This window comes from Mustela putorius, unplaced genomic scaffold, assembly GCF_011764305.1.
Source record: "Mustela putorius furo isolate JIRA1106 unplaced genomic scaffold, ASM1176430v1.1 tig00003962_pilon_pilon_pilon, whole genome shotgun sequence".
NCBI lineage: Eukaryota > Metazoa > Chordata > Mammalia > Carnivora > Mustelidae > Mustela > Mustela putorius.
Window position 1 is genome coordinate 20,699,899 of NW_025422106.1, and position 17,299 is coordinate 20,717,197.

Below are 17,299 nucleotides of genomic sequence, written 5' to 3' on the forward strand. Positions count from 1 at the left end.
ATTGTGTGTGTGTTAAGCTAATTTGTTCAATGTAAATATTTATACTGCAAAAGCTTGTCTTGGAAAGTGTTCATTTTTTTAAAAGATTTTATTTATTTGACAGAGAGGGAATATGAGCAGGGGAAACAGCAGAGGGAGAGGGAGAAGCAGGCTCCCCAGTGAGCAGGGAGCCCGATACGGGACTCAATCCCAGGACCCTGGGATCCTGACCAGAGCCAACGGCAGATGCTTAACTGACTGAGCCACCAGGTGCCCGGCAAGTGTTCATTTTTAATTTGCCTGAATCCTCAAGTGAGGGAAATGGTTCCAGGCCTCTTGACCTCTGGGAGACCGTGCAGGGGCTCCTCATGGCCAACATAGTTTGGGGCTGACAATGAAGGTCATGTCTAGGGGTTCTTGGGAAGGACATCTTTTGGCCAGGCCCTCCCTCCAGTTCCAGGCTCAGAACCCCGGCACTGATGGCCTGGAGCATCTGGCTTTTCTTTTTTTTTTTTTTTTTTTTTAAAGATTTTATTTATTTATTTGACGGAGAGAGATCACAAGTAGGCAGAGAGAGAGGAAGCAGGCTCCCTGCTGAGCAGAGAGCCCGATGCGGGGCTTGATCCCAGGACCCTGAGATCATGACCTGAGCTGAAGGCAGAGGCTTAACCCACTAAGCCACCCAGGTGTCCCACATCTGGCTTTTCGAAGCGCGTCGGAGAATGAAACATAGACAAGGCTGGGGGACAAATCAGAAGGCTGTGCCTACACTGTACAGCCACGTGGCTTATCCAGAGATGCTCATTCCCAGTCCAGGGGAAATGGGCAACAGAATTACTGAGCAGCGAGTGCTCGTGACTGACCCTCCCCTTCCTTGGTGTGTTCATATACCCAGTTGTCCTATGCTGACCGTGTCAACACATTCTTTTGATATACATGTCAGTCGTGCTGATGAAGTGAAAACAGACTTCCGGGCGCCTGGGTGGCTCAGTGGGTTAAGCATCTGCCTTCATTCAGCTCATGGGTCCTGGGATGGAGCTCTGCATCGGGCTCCCTGCTCACTGGGGAGTCTGTTTCTCCCTCTCCCCCTTCTCTCCTAATCCTGATTTCTCTCTCCCTCTCTCTCTCTCTCTCTCTCTCAGATAAAGAAATAAAAATCTTTAAAAAAATTGACTTCCATTTAGGGCACTGCTCTGGACCCGTCGTTTCATAAATACAATCTCTTATCCTCATTATCACGCAGGGAAATATTTGAGCTGGTGTCTGTCTGACCCCCAAGCCCCACACCCACATCTTCTATTCACAGACACAGAGCCTGCACCCAAGACAGGGATAGCACGGTGTTCTTAAAAAATTATGTGGCTCACATAGTATATTTTTAATTCTGAATTCGTTGCCACCATTTAAGAGTTGGAAGATTCACATGAAAATCTAGATTTCTGGATTCTCTTGAAAACTCGGGGTCGTGGCTACGTGCACACAAGCCTACTCCCGCTGAAGGAATTGTCCCCTCCTTTGGGGTGGAGCCTGTGTCCTCCAGCTCACCACCGCCCCGCCACTCACCTTCACTCAGGGGAAGGATGCCTGGCCCCTTGAGGCGCCCTGCTGTTGTCCGAGAATGAGATCCCAAAGTTTCTATAGGATCTATACTGAGACTTTCTGAACATAAAGCAGATGGGATCACTGTGACATTATGCCAAGCTGCTATTCTAAGGGTCTGAAAACATTCTGTTGCCTTCCATATTCGTTTGATTTAATTAGCTCTAAGGCCACGTTCGTGCTGAGCCCACCACAATGTGGGAGATCGTGAGGCCAGAGACATCTGTGGGGATCAGATGATGCCTCTAAGGAGTTCTGTTTGGATCTGCCTGAGTTTGCAGTGCCTGTGGGACATCCTGGTAGAGGAGGGCTCCCAGGGCCAGCTGTCCCCAGATTCACAAAGAAGGGCCGGGCTGGGAGCCATCCGCTGTTGTCTGACGGAGTCCTGGGAGTGAACAGCCCATCCTGAGAGGACAGAAGCGACAAAGAGCCCGGGTTGGTGGGGAGCCGGCCACTTCAGATGAACGGACAAAGAGGGAGCAGGCAGAGAGGGAGGAGGAGAAGCAGAAGAGAGGGTTGAGGAAGCCAAGAGAAGAGAATTTGTAGATATGAGTGGGGACGTGCTGGTCACTAAAGAGACATCTTGGTAATCAGGGGTCTGTGCTGGACACCCTCGAAGTTCCAGAAGCTGAGGTAAGGGAAGGGAAGGATAGAAAGCAGATCACAATGGGTTCAGTATCAGCTGGACATTTAGCACAGAGGAAAGAATCGGAGGTATCCCTTGGTAGGCTCTCCCTTGGAGAATGTAACAAGCAGGATACAGCACACATGTGTGAGGTGAGCTCCTCTCTCAGAGGTGGAACTGAGGAGCCTAAGGGACAGGTAGGCTTAATCTCGGTGACCAGTGCAACCTCAAAGAAGCATATCTGAGGTGGAAACCTAGTCACGGGGAGTAGGAAAGCGAAAGGTGCTGCAACCCCAGCCAACCCTAGCTGGCTACAAGGACGACAGCAGGAGACGCGTTCTCGAATGTTCCACGGCATTCACTGGCCAAGGCAGCTAGCTGCCCTCGAGGGCCCACAAGCTGACCCTTTCATACTTCTGTTCCAACACTCCTGGGTCACCTGTCAGAGGCGAAGCTGGGACATCGTCACAGCCCTGCCAAACCAATACTTCAGGCTGTTCCACAGTGCCTTCCCCTGTAGCTTTTCTAGGCACTTATCTTGACGTTCCCTCTTACTCTATACTGCTGGGGGAAAGGGAAGACCCGAAAAAGGGAAAACACAGCGCTGACTCCAATGCTGTGTACTTCAGATAAAGAAGAAACATCAGCAGCCGCTGGAAAGGCACTTGGGGCCGAGGGGGAGTGACAGATGTTCAGTGGTGAAGGGAAAAGGCAAATTTAAGGACCACGTGTGACATGATGGGCCTGGGTTTCCAAGGTGTGTCTAATACTTGAAGAGATGGGATGTCTCTAAGAGGACGATTGAGGATCAAAACACCTACCGCGATAAACCACCTTAGGACCCCTGGTATGACTGGTGATGAACACCGATCTAGGGTTCTGGCAGGATTCCTAATTTTTTCCCCCAGCTTTGAGATATCATTGACTTATAACATTGTGTAGACTGAAGGTGTCATATGTGGATATATTGCAGAATGACTACCACAATGAGGTTAGGTAACACGTTAATCCCCTCACCTTTTGCGTGTGTATCTGTTGAAAACTTTTCAGACCTACTTTCTTTTTTTTTTTTTTAAAGATTTTATTTATTTATTTGACAGACAGAGATCACAAGTAGGCAGAGAGGCAGGCAGAGAGAGAGGAAGAGAAGCAGGTTCCCCGCTGAGCAGAGAGCCCGACGCGGGGCTCGATCCCAGGACCCTGGGATCATGACCCGAGCCAAAAGCAGAGGCTTTAACCCACTGAGCCACCCAGGCACCCCCAGACCTACTTTCTTAACAACTTTCAAGTATATAATAGAATATTTTTAACTAGTCACCATGCTATATATTACATCCGTGAATTTACTCATTCTTTTTTAAGATTTATTTATCCATTTTAGAGAGAGAGACAGCAAGAGAGAGAGTGGGGAGGCCAGAGGGAGAGGGAGAGAGAGAATCCCAAGCACACTCCCCACCGAGTGAGGAGCCTGACACAGGGATCGACCCCAGGACCCTGAGATCATGACCTGGGCCAAAATCAAGAGTCAGATCTTGGGGTGCCTGGGTGGCTCGTCGTTAAGCGTCTGCCTTCAGCTCCGATCATGGTCCCAGGGTCCTGGGATTGAGCCCTGCATCAGGCTCTCTGCTCTGCAGGAAGCCTACTTCTCCCTCTCCCACTCCCCCTGCTGTGTTCCCTCTCTTGCTGTGTCTGTCTCTGTCAAGTAAATAAATAAAATCTTAAAAAAAAAAAAAAAAGAAAAAGAGTCAGAGCTCAACTGACTGAGTCACCTGGGAACTTCTCATCTTTTTTTCTTTTTTTTTTTTTTAAGATTTTATTTTTAAGTAATCTCTCCACCCAATGTGGGGCTCGAACTCAAAATCCGGAGACCAAGAGTAGTATGTGCCACCTATTGAGCCAGCCACGTGCCCCAGAACTTATTCATCTTAAAAATACCTATTCATGGGGACGTTTGTACCCCTTAAGCACCCATTTTTCCTACAACCCACCCAACTACTTTCTATTTCTGGGAGTTTTGTTTTTTTCAGATCCATAGAAGTGAGATCACGCAGTATTTGTCTTTCTCTGTTTGACTTATCTCACTTAGCATCATGTCCTCAAGGTCCGTCCACGGGATTCCAAACAGCAGGGTTTCCTTCCTCTTTATGGATGAGTCCCATTCTATTACCTCTGCATACCACCTCGTCTTCATTCATTCATTCATTCATTGATGGACATTTAGCTTGCTTCCATATCTTGACTACTGTCGATAATACTGCACTGAGGGTGTCTGGGTGGCTCAGTGGGTTAAGCCTCTGCCTTCGTCTCAGGTCATGATCTCGGGGTCCTGGGATCAAGCCCCGCATCAGGCTCTCTGCTCAGCAGGGAGCCTGCTTTTCCCTCTCTGCCTACTTGTGATCTCTCTCTCTGTGTCAAATAAATAAATAAGATCTTTAAAAATAATAATAATAATACTGCACCGGACATGGGGTTTCAACAAGCTCTCTGAGACGGTGGTTCATTTCTTCCCATACATACCCACAAATGGAATTTCTGGCAGGATTTCGAATTCTTTTTTTTTTTTTTTTAAGATTTTATTTATTTATTTGACAGAGAGAGACACAGAGAGAGAAGGAACACAGCAGGGGGAGTGGGAGAGGGAGAAGCAGGCTTCCTGCAGAGCAGGGAGTCCCATGTGGGGATCGATCCCAGGACCCTGGGATCATGACCTAAGCCAAAGTCAGACGCTTAGTGACTGAGCCACCCAGGCATCCCAGAATTTCTAACTCTTGACCGCATTTGCATCTGCAGTTCGCCACTGCCAGAAGCAGTGCCTTTCCATACAGCTCACCTTGTTCCCTCCCTCGCAGGTCTCTCTGTATCTTTAGAGCCTAACAAATGGACAGGTATAAACACGGGGCTTGTGTGTCATCAAAGAGAGAAAAAGGAGCTTCCCAAAATCAAAGCACATGATATGAGACCTTCTAAATGTTAATAACGCTGAGTGAGAACCATGCCCCTCTTTTTAAACGTATATGAATTTCCTCTTAGATATGTACTTTATCTGTGTACTGCAATTCCACTTGTTTTCAAAATGTATAGTTGAATCTCTCTCTTTTTTTAAGATTTTACTTGTTTGACAGAGAGAGACACAGTGAGAGAAGGAACACAAGCAGGGGGAGCGGGAGAGGGAGAAGCAGACTTCCTGAGCAGGGAGCTGGATGCGGGTCTCCATCCCAGGATCTTTGGATCATGACCCGAGGTAAAGGCAGACACTTAACCAACTAAGCCACCCAGGTGCCCCTGAATCTCTTTTTAAGTCTACATTTATTTTATTTCCTCTGTTATCAAAGTGTGGACTTGAATTTCTTTCCAAATATATACTTTAAATAAGAGTGTGCTTTGAAAGTTCAATGAGAGGAGTGCCTGGTGGCTCAGGCAGTTGAGAATCTGCCTTTAGCTCAGGTCATGATCCCCCCACCCCCGTCCGGGGATCCAGTCCCTCATTTGGCTCCCTGCTCAGCGAGGACCCTGCTTCTTCCTCTGCCTGCTGCTCCCCTTGCTTCTGTTCTCTCTCTCCCTGTCAAGTAAATTTAAAAAAAAAATCTTAAAAAAAGAAAATCTTAGGACAGCTGGGTGGCTCAGTCGTCAATCCTCTCCTCTGCCTTCAGCTCCTGTCATGATCCCTGCTTCTCCCTCTCCCACTCCCCCTGCTTGTGTTCCTTCTCCCACTGTCTCTCTCTGTCAAATACATAAAATATTTTTTAAAATCTTAAAAAGAGAAATTACCCTCGAAACTTAATTTTGTTGTTACTTGTATTTAATACTGTCATGTAATCCAGCTTTAATTTCTTTTTTTTTAAAGATTTTTTTTTTTTTTTTTTTTTGACAGAGAGAGATCACAAGCAGACAGAGAGGCAGGCAGAGAGAGAGAGAGGGAAGCAGGCTCCCTGCTGAGCAGAGAGCCCGATGCGGGACTCGATCCCAGGACCCTGAGATCATGACCTGAGCCAAAGGCAGCGGCTTAACCCACTGAGCCACCCAGGCGCCCCAGCTTTAATTTTTATATGATTACGAAAACGTACACACACACAAAATAGATTAGTGCAAAGAACCCCCATATACTCATAACTCAGATTCAACAATTAATCAAATCTTGCCACAGATTTGCCTAGTTTTGTCCTTTGTTAGAGTATTTTTTTATACTTTATTTATTTATCTGATAGACAGAGATCACAAGTAGGCAGAGAGGCAGGCAGAGAGAGAGGAGGAAACAGGCTCCCTGCGGAGGACCCTGGGATCACCCAAAGGCAGAGGCTTTAACCCACTGAACCACCCAGGCGTCCCTTCTAGAGTATTTTAAAACAAATTCCTGACATTATAATGTTCTGTCATTTCTAAAATATATAGACATTGTCTCACATAAGCATATGTTATTATCACCCCTTAAAATGTAGCAATTTGGAGCACCTGAGTGGCTCAGTCATTAGGCATCTGCCTTCACCTCGGGTCATGTCCCAAGGTCCTGGGATCCAGCCCCAGGTTGGGCTGCCTACTCAGTGGGAAGCCTGCTTCTCCCCCACCACTGCCCCTGCTTGTGTTCCCTCTCTCACTGTATCTTTCTCTGTCAAAAATAAATAAATAAAATCTTAAAAAAAAAAAAAAGTAACAATTCTTCAACATGATCTAATACTGGGTATTCAATAACTGTTGCCAAAAAATGTCTTTTTACTATTGATGTGCTTTGATTAGACTTCAGACAAGCCCACACAGTGCATTTTAAGGGCATGTACCGGCTCTTAAATCTCTTTTGTTCCGGAACAGTCTCTTCACTCCTCATCATCCCCCGTGTCTGCTTTTCCTGAGTTGTAAAAAAACAATAACCATAAACATTTATATAATAAATACAGGTTTTACAACACTTGTGGGCTCCAGGAATGGGCTCCATCCTATGACGTGTAAACTTAATTCTCAATTTTTGCATCCATCACTGTCACAATATGTAAGAAACAAGGCACTGCTTATAGTGGAAAATGTATCAACAGAAAAGAGAGGCCCAGAATAGGTTGGGAGGAACATCCGGAAAACAGAGATCGAAGGGAAAAGTGAAATTTGGCAATTTATGCACTCCAGGGTGAGAGGTGTTGAACCCAGCAGACGTGGGCATTCATTTCCCAGGCAACATGGATGCCCCAGTGGACAGCAGTCTTCACCAGCAAGCGGCTCATGGTTGTCCTAAAGAGCCTTACAGGGACCCCACAATCCCACACTTTCATTCTCCTTCTCCCTTGGTGACCTCTGATGACCCTTCCAGGCCCCAGAGTGAGGGAATAGAGGTGCCTGGTGAGCGGCAAGTGAACGCTGTCCCTGTTTAGATCTGTTTAGGTTTACAGTAGTTTGAGTTTCTTTCTTTTTTTTTTTTTTCCCTTAAGATTTTATTTATTTATTTAACAGACAGAGAGCACTAGCTAGGCAGAGGAGAAGGAGAAGCAGACTCCCCATGGAGCAAAGAGCCCAATGCAGGACTCGATCCCAGGACCCCAGGATCATGACCTGAGCTGAAGGCAGACTGAGGTCTGCCTGAGTCTGACCCAGACTCCACTGAGCCACCCAGGCTCCCCAGAAGTTTAATTTTCTCCTGGGAGTTAACACATTGACATTTGAAACTTTGAGGCAGTCCCTGATGGGCTCGGTTACTGTGCATCCACCTCTGAAAACCAGATGGTCTGGCTGTTCTGACAAAGTGGCATTGACCACCCAAGCTTCCATTGCTGTGACCAGGATGGGGCTTTGGAAGACCACCTGCCATCCTCATCCCTCGATATCTTACCTGGTGGACAGGCCTTCTGTGACCTCATCTTTTCCCATCCTGCCACCCCAGTAACCCTCCAATGGTTCCTTCCCTGTCCCCACTGCTCTTCACCAGCCTAGACCACTTTCTTCCTGGGACTATTCCAACCACCTCCTGGCTTGTCTTATACATTCCAGTCTTGCTCTGCTTCCAAATCATTTCCACAGTGATTTTTTTTTTTTAATGCAAATATCATTTGGTTTCTTCCCCCCTTAAAAACCTTCTGTGATTCCCTTGGCCTGACATCCGAGGGTCTTTCTGATCTGATGCCAGCTCCATCCCCCTCAGTTCCCATTCCATGCAAGACACCATGTCTCCTCCCATACAACCCTGGCACTGGCTACTCCCCTCTCCCGTGTCCATCCCCCTGGCAAGGGTAACTCCTTCCTACACATCTTTCTAGACTCATGTTAAATAACCCCTCCTGCAGAAAGCCCACTCCCCATTCAGAATAGGCAATACCACAGAGCCCCATACTCCCCACACTGGGTTACTAGACTGTTAGTCCTCTGAAGCCGAATATGTCTTGCCTTATCCAGCAGTGCCCGATGTGCCAGGAATTACTGTTGGATGACCGAAAAAGTGACACTTTAAGATTGAATGCCTTCTTGGCTCCAGGCTAAAGCCCCTGGGCTCCTTTCACTTCTTCTCTTTTGATGAGATGTCCAGATCCCTCCTCACAGTGGCCCTTCTTGCAGGAACAGAGCACCCTGCAGATTGCTGCCTAAGCGTCCCCTGGCTTGTCCAAGTTCTATGCCCCATTAAAGAAGCCATAACTGGGGAGGGAAAGTGCATTCACACTGCCTGGCTGGCTTCTGCTGTGCTGTTCCTGGGAATCCCCAGGCTCTCACCTCACACTCTACCCCTGGGTCTGCTTTCACCTCCTGGCCCACACGCAGGTGGGTTTTGAACCCATCGTCAGGTTCATACAAGTATCCCTTACATGTGATGTCACCTTCTTCGATTTGGCCCATCTGGGTCACTTAGCGTTCTCTAGTTGCAAGGAAAAGAAATACATTCTGGCTGTCTTTTTCAAACGGATTTGTTTGAAGTTCCTGGAAGGGTAAACTCTCAGAATACAAAGAATGCTGAATGGCCAGGTCACAGTTGGGACAAGAAGCAGGACAGTTCTGGGAACCTGGGCAGCAGAAACCATCAGACACACTTACAGGACATCGCTGTCAGGAGAAATCAGCTATATCCCATTTCTATCATTCTCAAGATTCTGGTTCATGGGAAACAGGCTGACTGGCCTGTTTCAGTGGGTCATGCGCCCACCCTTGGGCAAGGAGGGAGGTTCTTTGACTTTTCCATGGCTGCACCCAGTAGGGCAGGCAAAGCAAGATACTGTTATCAGAAGGCGAGTTGGTTGCTAGTCAGGGGGAAACACTGATCTCCATGCTGCTGGCCTTTTGCTCTAACTTGGACAAATTCTAGAGATCAAGGAAGCCAGGATGGGGACGATTCAGTGCAATGTTCAAAGGGTAACCTTGGGTCAGGCTCCAGCAGGGTCCACCCAAGGCTCTCTTCTGAGTAGCTCAACACTGTGGCAGGGTGTCCTAAGGGTGGCTGAGCAGCCAGTGTGGCGCTACGGCACCAGTCTGGTTCAGAGCCAACCCCACCAAGGGACAGGCTAGGACTTTATACAGTGTGCATGGGCTTTGTGCTCACCACCCAAAAGTTAACACCAGGAACCAGCAGCAAGACAATCCAATCTCCACGGCTTAGGAGGTTTTCCTATCTTCTGGTGACGGAAAGCCTTAGCCTCTTTCCATTCCTTGAGTCCTGCTTCTAATGGATTCTCTCCAGACTGGGTCCCAGCTGCTCTTGCTTGCTTCCTGGTGGCCATGCCTGGTATGACAATACTCTCCAGTTTCTGGGAAGAAGTCCCCAACTGGCAGGGACCTAGCTCTACATCTTGATAGTGAGTCTACCAGATTAAGCAAGTGTATTTTCCACAGAAAGAACCATCAAGACAGAAGGGCTTTTTTTTCCCGAGGGGTTGACTTGTGTAATGACAGTCCTATAAAGGTATGAATGAACAATTATATGGACCAAGCCACGGTTTAGTTCCTACACTGAAACAAGAAGAAGTGCATGACACCAGGACTCTCCTGGAAGAATGTTTCTACCGTCAGAGACCAGCCCTCTTGGCTCTGTGGGGCTTTACACTGGGGGAAATGGTCTACACTGATGAAAGGTTAGCCTGTCAACACGTCTCATATGCTTCTCCAGAAACTTCCTTCTCAGCACACACACATCCATCCCCAGCTTCCTTGATCACAACTCCTCTTTGGTCACAATACCTCTCACCCCCTCCAGACCTGACTGCCAGTATTTCTCCTCCAGATCCTGTCAGCCTCTGGTCCATCAAAGGCAATTTTCAGCCCCCCTGTATTAGGCACGACCAGAAGATAGGCTATACCTCATTGTCAGAGAGAAGAAAAAGGAGGAGGAGGAAAAAGTGAGAAGGAGAAACAGATATTTCACAAAAGACAATGTTCAGACGTCGGGTAAACATGAAAAATTGCCCATCTTCACTTGTCACCAGGGAAGCACAGACTGAAGCCACAACATAGTATCACTCCAGACCTGATGAGCTCAAAGGAAAGGGAGATAATATGAAGTCTTGACTAGGGTAGCCAACCATGTGGAAACAACTCAAATATGTGTCAAGAGAAGTTGTGGGTAATCACACAAGCAAATATTAAAGAGCAAGCACTACAGATCCATGTGACAACAAAAATCAGATACAAATGAGTACATACTGTGTGAGTTCACCTACATGGCCTTCAAAGAGCCAGTAAGACAAATCTATTTTGTTAACTGTCCACACAGTGGTTCCTCTTGGCAGGGTGAGGCAGGAGGTGGTAACTGGGAGGTGGTACTGGGATGGCGGGAGGTGGTAGCTGCGAGGAGCTGCTAACATCCCTTCATGTGGGTGGTGGGGTTACATGGGTTCTATCTGTGGCAAGTCATCCCACTGAATACTTAAAATTTGTGTACTTTTCTGTATGCATATTTTATCTCAAGAGAAAAAATGTTAATCCCCTTTCCTCTATTACTTTGATGTTTCTCCATTTTTGCCCCCCAAACCTCTCCTCCCCCATTCTTCTTGACACCAGTCACCCACTTGGGGTCTTTTCGTTCCTCCCTCTCTCTTTCCACCACCCCAATCTTATTATCCTTTCCCCTCTCCCAGATAACATCACATCATTCCTACAAAACTCCCCACACCACCTCCTTGCTTCACTCATTGATTTCTCTAGTTTTCACACGGAGGCCAGGAGCTGAAGGGAAGAAAGATACTGACAAGGGTAGTCCTCCAGGGACAGGGGAGAAGGAAAGAAGTTGCAAATAGTTTTGACAGTTTGATAATTTGTGTCCTTTCAACAAGTCAGGAGTGAGGGCATCTGGGTGGCTCAGGCAGTTAAGCTTCTGCCTTTGGCTCAGGTCCAAAGGCAGATCAAGCCCGGCATATGACTCTCTGCTCAATGGCAGGATCCTTCTCCCTCTCCCACTCCCCCGACTTGTGTTCCACCTTGCTCTGTCTCTCTCTGTCAAATAAATAAAAAGTCTTAAAAAAAAAAAAAGTAAGGAGTCGTGTTCTGATGTTTAACACCCTTATTAAGACCTTTCTACCAGTTGCCTTTTGTTTTGTTTTATTTTAGGCAAAAGGAGAAGTTATTGATTCATCACACAGTAAAATGTGGGGGTAGCATGCCTCAAGCCATGACTTGATCCAGAGGCTCACAGACCTCTTCCAGACCAAGTATCTTTGCATCTTACTTTTGTTTTCCTTGGTGCTGATTTCACTGACGAAGGCTTTGCACACCTGCTAGCGGCAGCCCCCAGCTTAGATCCCAAGGGGTGCTTCTCAGCCTACCCCTGGAAGAAATAGAACTCCTCTTCCAACGAAAGTTGCTTCCAGCAAAAGTCATCATTAGTCATGGGTTATGGACCTGTGAATTCACCTCCTCTTTTAAATGTATTTATAACCCCCAAAATCAATGCCAGGCACTTTCACCATGCTTTCCAAGTCATTTGTACACATGTGTGGAGATGAAAATTTTGAGTCACCCATGGGGACTGCATAGCATGGGCGGGATAGAGGGTTAGATATGTTATCTGTAACCAGTACAACCCAAATAAAACTTGGCAACCTTTGTTTCTCTTTTGCTTCCAAAACAGAAGAAAAGAAAAAAGATTTTTGAGTCACCTAGCACACAGGTTCCCAGCTGAGATCCAATAAGCCAACACTCTCTCTTCTTGCTTTTGCTCATCTTGTAAACAGCTGCCCCTTTTGCAGTCTATTTAGTGCTGTGTTTTGGGCATTGTTGTGTTTTTTCCTGCTGATTTCACTATTTTAAATGGCCCCAAAGATAACACTGACGTACTGTCTATTGTTCTGAACCACAAGCAGCTTGCCTCTAACGTAACTTAGGGAGAAAATGCACGTGTTAGAGAAGCCTCCCTCATGCATGAGTAATAGTGCCATTGGCTGTGAGTTCAACCTTAGTGACTCGATCATATATTAAATAGGATGTCTAAACACAAAGACATAAATCAAGATTATATATCGATTGGTTGAGGAAAATGTGAGCAGAGGCTGATAGGAACCTAATCATTTATTTCCCCTAGGAGAAAGGGTTCTGTATTTGCTAATTTGCTGTTTCCACCAACTTGATGGAACATAATGATCCCAGATAAAGAGAACCGAATGTACTAGCATTAAGTGTCTTTAACCAGGCCGGAGGGGTGTGCTGTGAGTACATCACCTGAGCAGGAGGAGGGAATGTTCTGATTGGCTAGGCCTGCATCATCCCTGGATCTGTCCAGTGGAGGCTGCTTCACCCCTACTGCAGAGGCTGAATGGGAGAGGGGGGACAGGTTCCCAAAAAGGAATCAAAAGGAGAGGAGTGGACGCGAGGCAAACAATATGACAAATGCCCACTACTCCCAGCCTCTGTTTTGAATTCTGTCTTACCTTACAGACCACAATTTACATTAAATGATTGGGAAAAAGGAGGAGTGAGGTGGGTACAAATCTATTGGCAGCATAGATACTGATCAGCTAACTTAAGCAGAAAGGCTCTGGAAGGTCATTGAGGAATTCAGAGAACCGGCTAGGAGAATGGAAAACCAGGCTTGGAAAATGATGAAACTGCAGCCATGGCTTGCCCCAAGAACTGTCGGGTTGGGACTCAGCTGGTCACTGCTGTGGGCAGGACACTGATAGACACGGACCTTGCTGTGAAATACCCCGAGTGGACATTGATCCCATGCATGGAAATACACTCTGCGTCTCTTATCACCAGACATAAAACTACATAAGTGGCAGAGACTGTAAATTGGTTTACTCAGTACCATTCCAACCCATTTCTATCTTGCCTTCCTGTATTATAGAGGCCAGAAGAATTTGCACTTTCTAGACTCCCATGCAACTGCAGTGATCTAATCTCCCTCCAGCACAGGAGAGCAATGAGCTAGAGGTCAGAGGCTGGGAGTCTGGAAATTCTGCAAAGCACAGTGGTGCACCTATCTTTTACTTTTGGGGAGTAGCTAGAGATGAGGCTCCAGGGTTCAAACTTCCCATCAGCATGTGAAGCAGATACCATATTTTTAAAAGTCCATTAGCCGTATATTCTCATATACCTCTACCCTCTTCTACTTACGTCAAATAAATCAATACATATACAAATTCAATACAAAATTCAGAGGACTGGCTAAACATTTATCTATGCTGATTAGAGGCTAAGAAACCCATGGGGCACCTGCGTGGCTCAGTGGGTTAAGCCTCTGCCCTTGGCTCAGGTCATGATCTCAGGGTCCTGGGATCGAGCCTCGCATCGGGCTCTCCGCTCAGTGGGGAGCTTGCTTCCCACCCGCACCCCCGTCTCTGCCTGCCTCTCTGCCTACTTGGGACCTCTCTCTCTCTCTGTCAAATAAATGAATAAAATCTTCAAAAAAGAAAGAAAGAAACACAGAGAATAGAATAAAATTTGAAGTCTACTATAGGTCTAATCTGGAAGCTGGGAGCAGAGTCTAAAGAGTGAAAAGAGGCGATTTTTGAAGAGACATGGGCTGAGGAGTTCCCAGAATTCAGAAGGACACAAACCATCAGAATCATAATAAGTTCAATCTAGGATAAATGATCCCCAAAGCAGGTATGGGATGGAAGAAGGAGCTGAATGCCAATAACGGGCAAGAAAACATGTAAAATCAAAGCAAGCATTAACTGTATGTACAAAGCAATCTTATGATGACGATGTTTAATTTGGGAGGAAGGTTGTAAAAAAAAACCCCACACAAATCAAATAACGAATGACAGTTACATGTATGAGAGGAGCGAGTGATTGGTGTTAAGGAGAATGGTAGAGATACTGAACAATTCTCGATTTTATTTCTTTTTTTAAGAAATAAATCTTGGAGTCAGGTTGTGAGTTCAAGCAACTCACAGCTTTGGGTGTAGAGTTTTCCTTAAAAAAAAATCAGAATGACTTTATTTATATTTTTTAAAAGATTTTATTAATTCATTCAACAAAGAGAGAGAGATCACAAGTAGGCAGAGAAGCAGGCAGAGAAAAAGGAGGGAGCAGGCTCCCCGCTATGCAGAGAGCCCAATATGGGGCTCAATCCCAGGATCCTGCAAGCATGACCTGAGGGAAGGCAGAGGCTTAACCCACTGAGACACCCAGGCGGCCCTGACTTTATTATTTTTTTTTTAATTTTTGATTTATTTATTTGAGAGAGAGAGCACAGAGGGAGAGGGGGAGGAAGAAACAGACTCCCCACTGGGTGGAGAACTGGTCACAGGGCTCGATCTCATGACCCAGAGATCATGACCTGAGCCAAAGGCAGACACGCTTAACTGACTGAGCCACCCAGGCACCCCCAGAACGACTTTAAACGTCTCAAAAGAGTCACTCGAAGCAGGAAAACAATGCAGAAATGACTTCAAAATTCTAAAGGCAAATGATTTCCTACCTAGAATTCTATAACCAACCAAGCTGTTGTTCCAGTGTGAAGGAGCAATCGGGCATTTTCAGATATGCAAGTTCAAAAAGTTTACTTCAGGGCTCGCTTCTGCAGTGCATATACTAAAATTGGAACAAAAAGTTTACTTCATATATCCTTTCTCAACGATCTATGGGAAGTTGTCCTCTACCAATAGGAGGACGTAAATTAAGAGAAAAGAAACGGATACAGGAAACAGGAGATTCGACACTGAGGAGGAAGGAAGGAAATCTCCAGAATGATGATGTAGGGAGATTCCAGGATGACAGTAGTGCCCCAGATTATAAAGGGCAAGCCCCCGCCCCATGGGTGGGGTTATGATCACCCTCAATAGAAATGCCTCGTGAGTCACCTTATTGAGGGTGGTCATGAACAAGCCCTCTGCTGGCCAACGTGCGCCACTAAAAGAAGGAAGTAAATCAAAGAGGAAAGCCTATCACCCAACTCAGGAGAAAGGCAAAGGAAGCACCAAGAACATGACAAAAGTCCCAGATAGATAGCTGTGCAGCAGGGCTGGAGAGCCACTAGACTAGCCTGAAGGAGACTGGATGTCTCCAGAAGGGAGGAGAATGAAGATCTCTAAGAAATGATGTGAAAGCAGCTTATCACCTACTGTGAAGAGCGTTTGGGAAAACTGTAGTAAGAAGAGGCTTTTAGGTGGCATGAGAGGGTGAACAATGTGTACAAAGACAACTATGCTAACAAGGCACATATTAACTTTAATAAAAATAAAGGAAACATAATCATCATCCACCACAACGCCCAACTGTGAGTATTTGCATAAGCATTCTAAGGTAAAAACTAAATATTGATTCAAATTCTTTTAAGATTATATTTGTTCCTTTGCCAGAGAGAGAGAACAAGAAGGGGAAGCAGCAGGCAGAACGAGAGAAGAAGCAGATTCCTCACTGGAAAAGGGAGCCTGATGAGGCACTCGATCCCAGGACCCCGGGATCCATGACCTGAGCCAAAGGCAGATGCTTAACTGACTGAGCCACCCAGGCATCCCTGACTCAATTTTAAATTATAATATAAACAGGGGCGCCTGGATGGCTCAGTTAAGCGTCTGCCTTCAGCTCAGGTCATGATCCCGGGGTCCTGGGATCGACTCCCTCATTGGGCTCCTTGCCCAGTGGGGAGTCTGCTTCTCCCTCTCCCTCTCTCTCAAGTGAATAAATTTTTAAAAAATTATAATCACATTTGACTTGAGAGAGCTAAGTATTCTCAATATAGTTGTATTATACTGAAATGATTCTCTAATGGGAAGCTGATGGATAACTTTCAAAATTGATAAATGAAATATGATATATGGGGCACCTGGGTGGCTCAGTGAGTTAAGCATCTGCCTTTGGCTCGGGTCATGATCCTGCAGTCCTGGGATCATGAGACCTATGGTGGACTCCCTCTCAGTAGGGAGACTGCTTCTCCCTTTCCCTCTGCTGCTCCCCCTCTTTGTGCATACTCTCTTTCTGTCAAATAAGTAAAATCTTTAAAACAAAATAAACTAAAATATGGATGTATGCATTCTCTTTAGAAATAAGGATTATATAAATGCTCAAACAAATGGCTAAAAGATTTGAAAATGTCTGATGCTAAGAAGGGATCCTAGGGGAGTGAGAAGGAGTGGGACCAGAAACTTCTATATTTTTTAGCCTTTCAGAATATTTGGCTGTATGAATGTATTATATTGTATTTGGCTATTAATGTGGTATTTTGATAAAATAAAAATTAGCTTAGAAATGCCATTTAATCCTAAAGAGAACAGGAAAACATAAAAACAAAGCACAGAAAAAGCAAGAAAAATGTAATTTCAAAAATAAGAGGAATATCTCCAAGTAATTGATTAGAACAAGCAGATGCTAAATCAGAAAGCATACAGCTGCCGATTTGCATAATACTAACAACTGACTTAACCTGACTGACATTTATAAAAAACACAATCTACAATAGCTGTGAAATACACCTTCTCTTCAAATAGACACAGAATGCCCACCAAGGTAGACCATAATCTGAGTCATGGTCTATTTGATGAGAATCAGCAAGTTTCAGAAGAATTCTGTTTTAAAGATTTTATTTTATTTTATTTTAAAGATTTTATTTATTTATTTGACAGACAGAGATCACAAGCAGACAGAGAGGCAGGCAGAGAGAGAGGGGAGGAAGCAGGCTCCCTGCTGAGCAGAGAGCCCGACATGGGGCTCGATCCCAGGACCCTGGGATCATGACCTGAGCCGAAGGCAGCGGCTTAA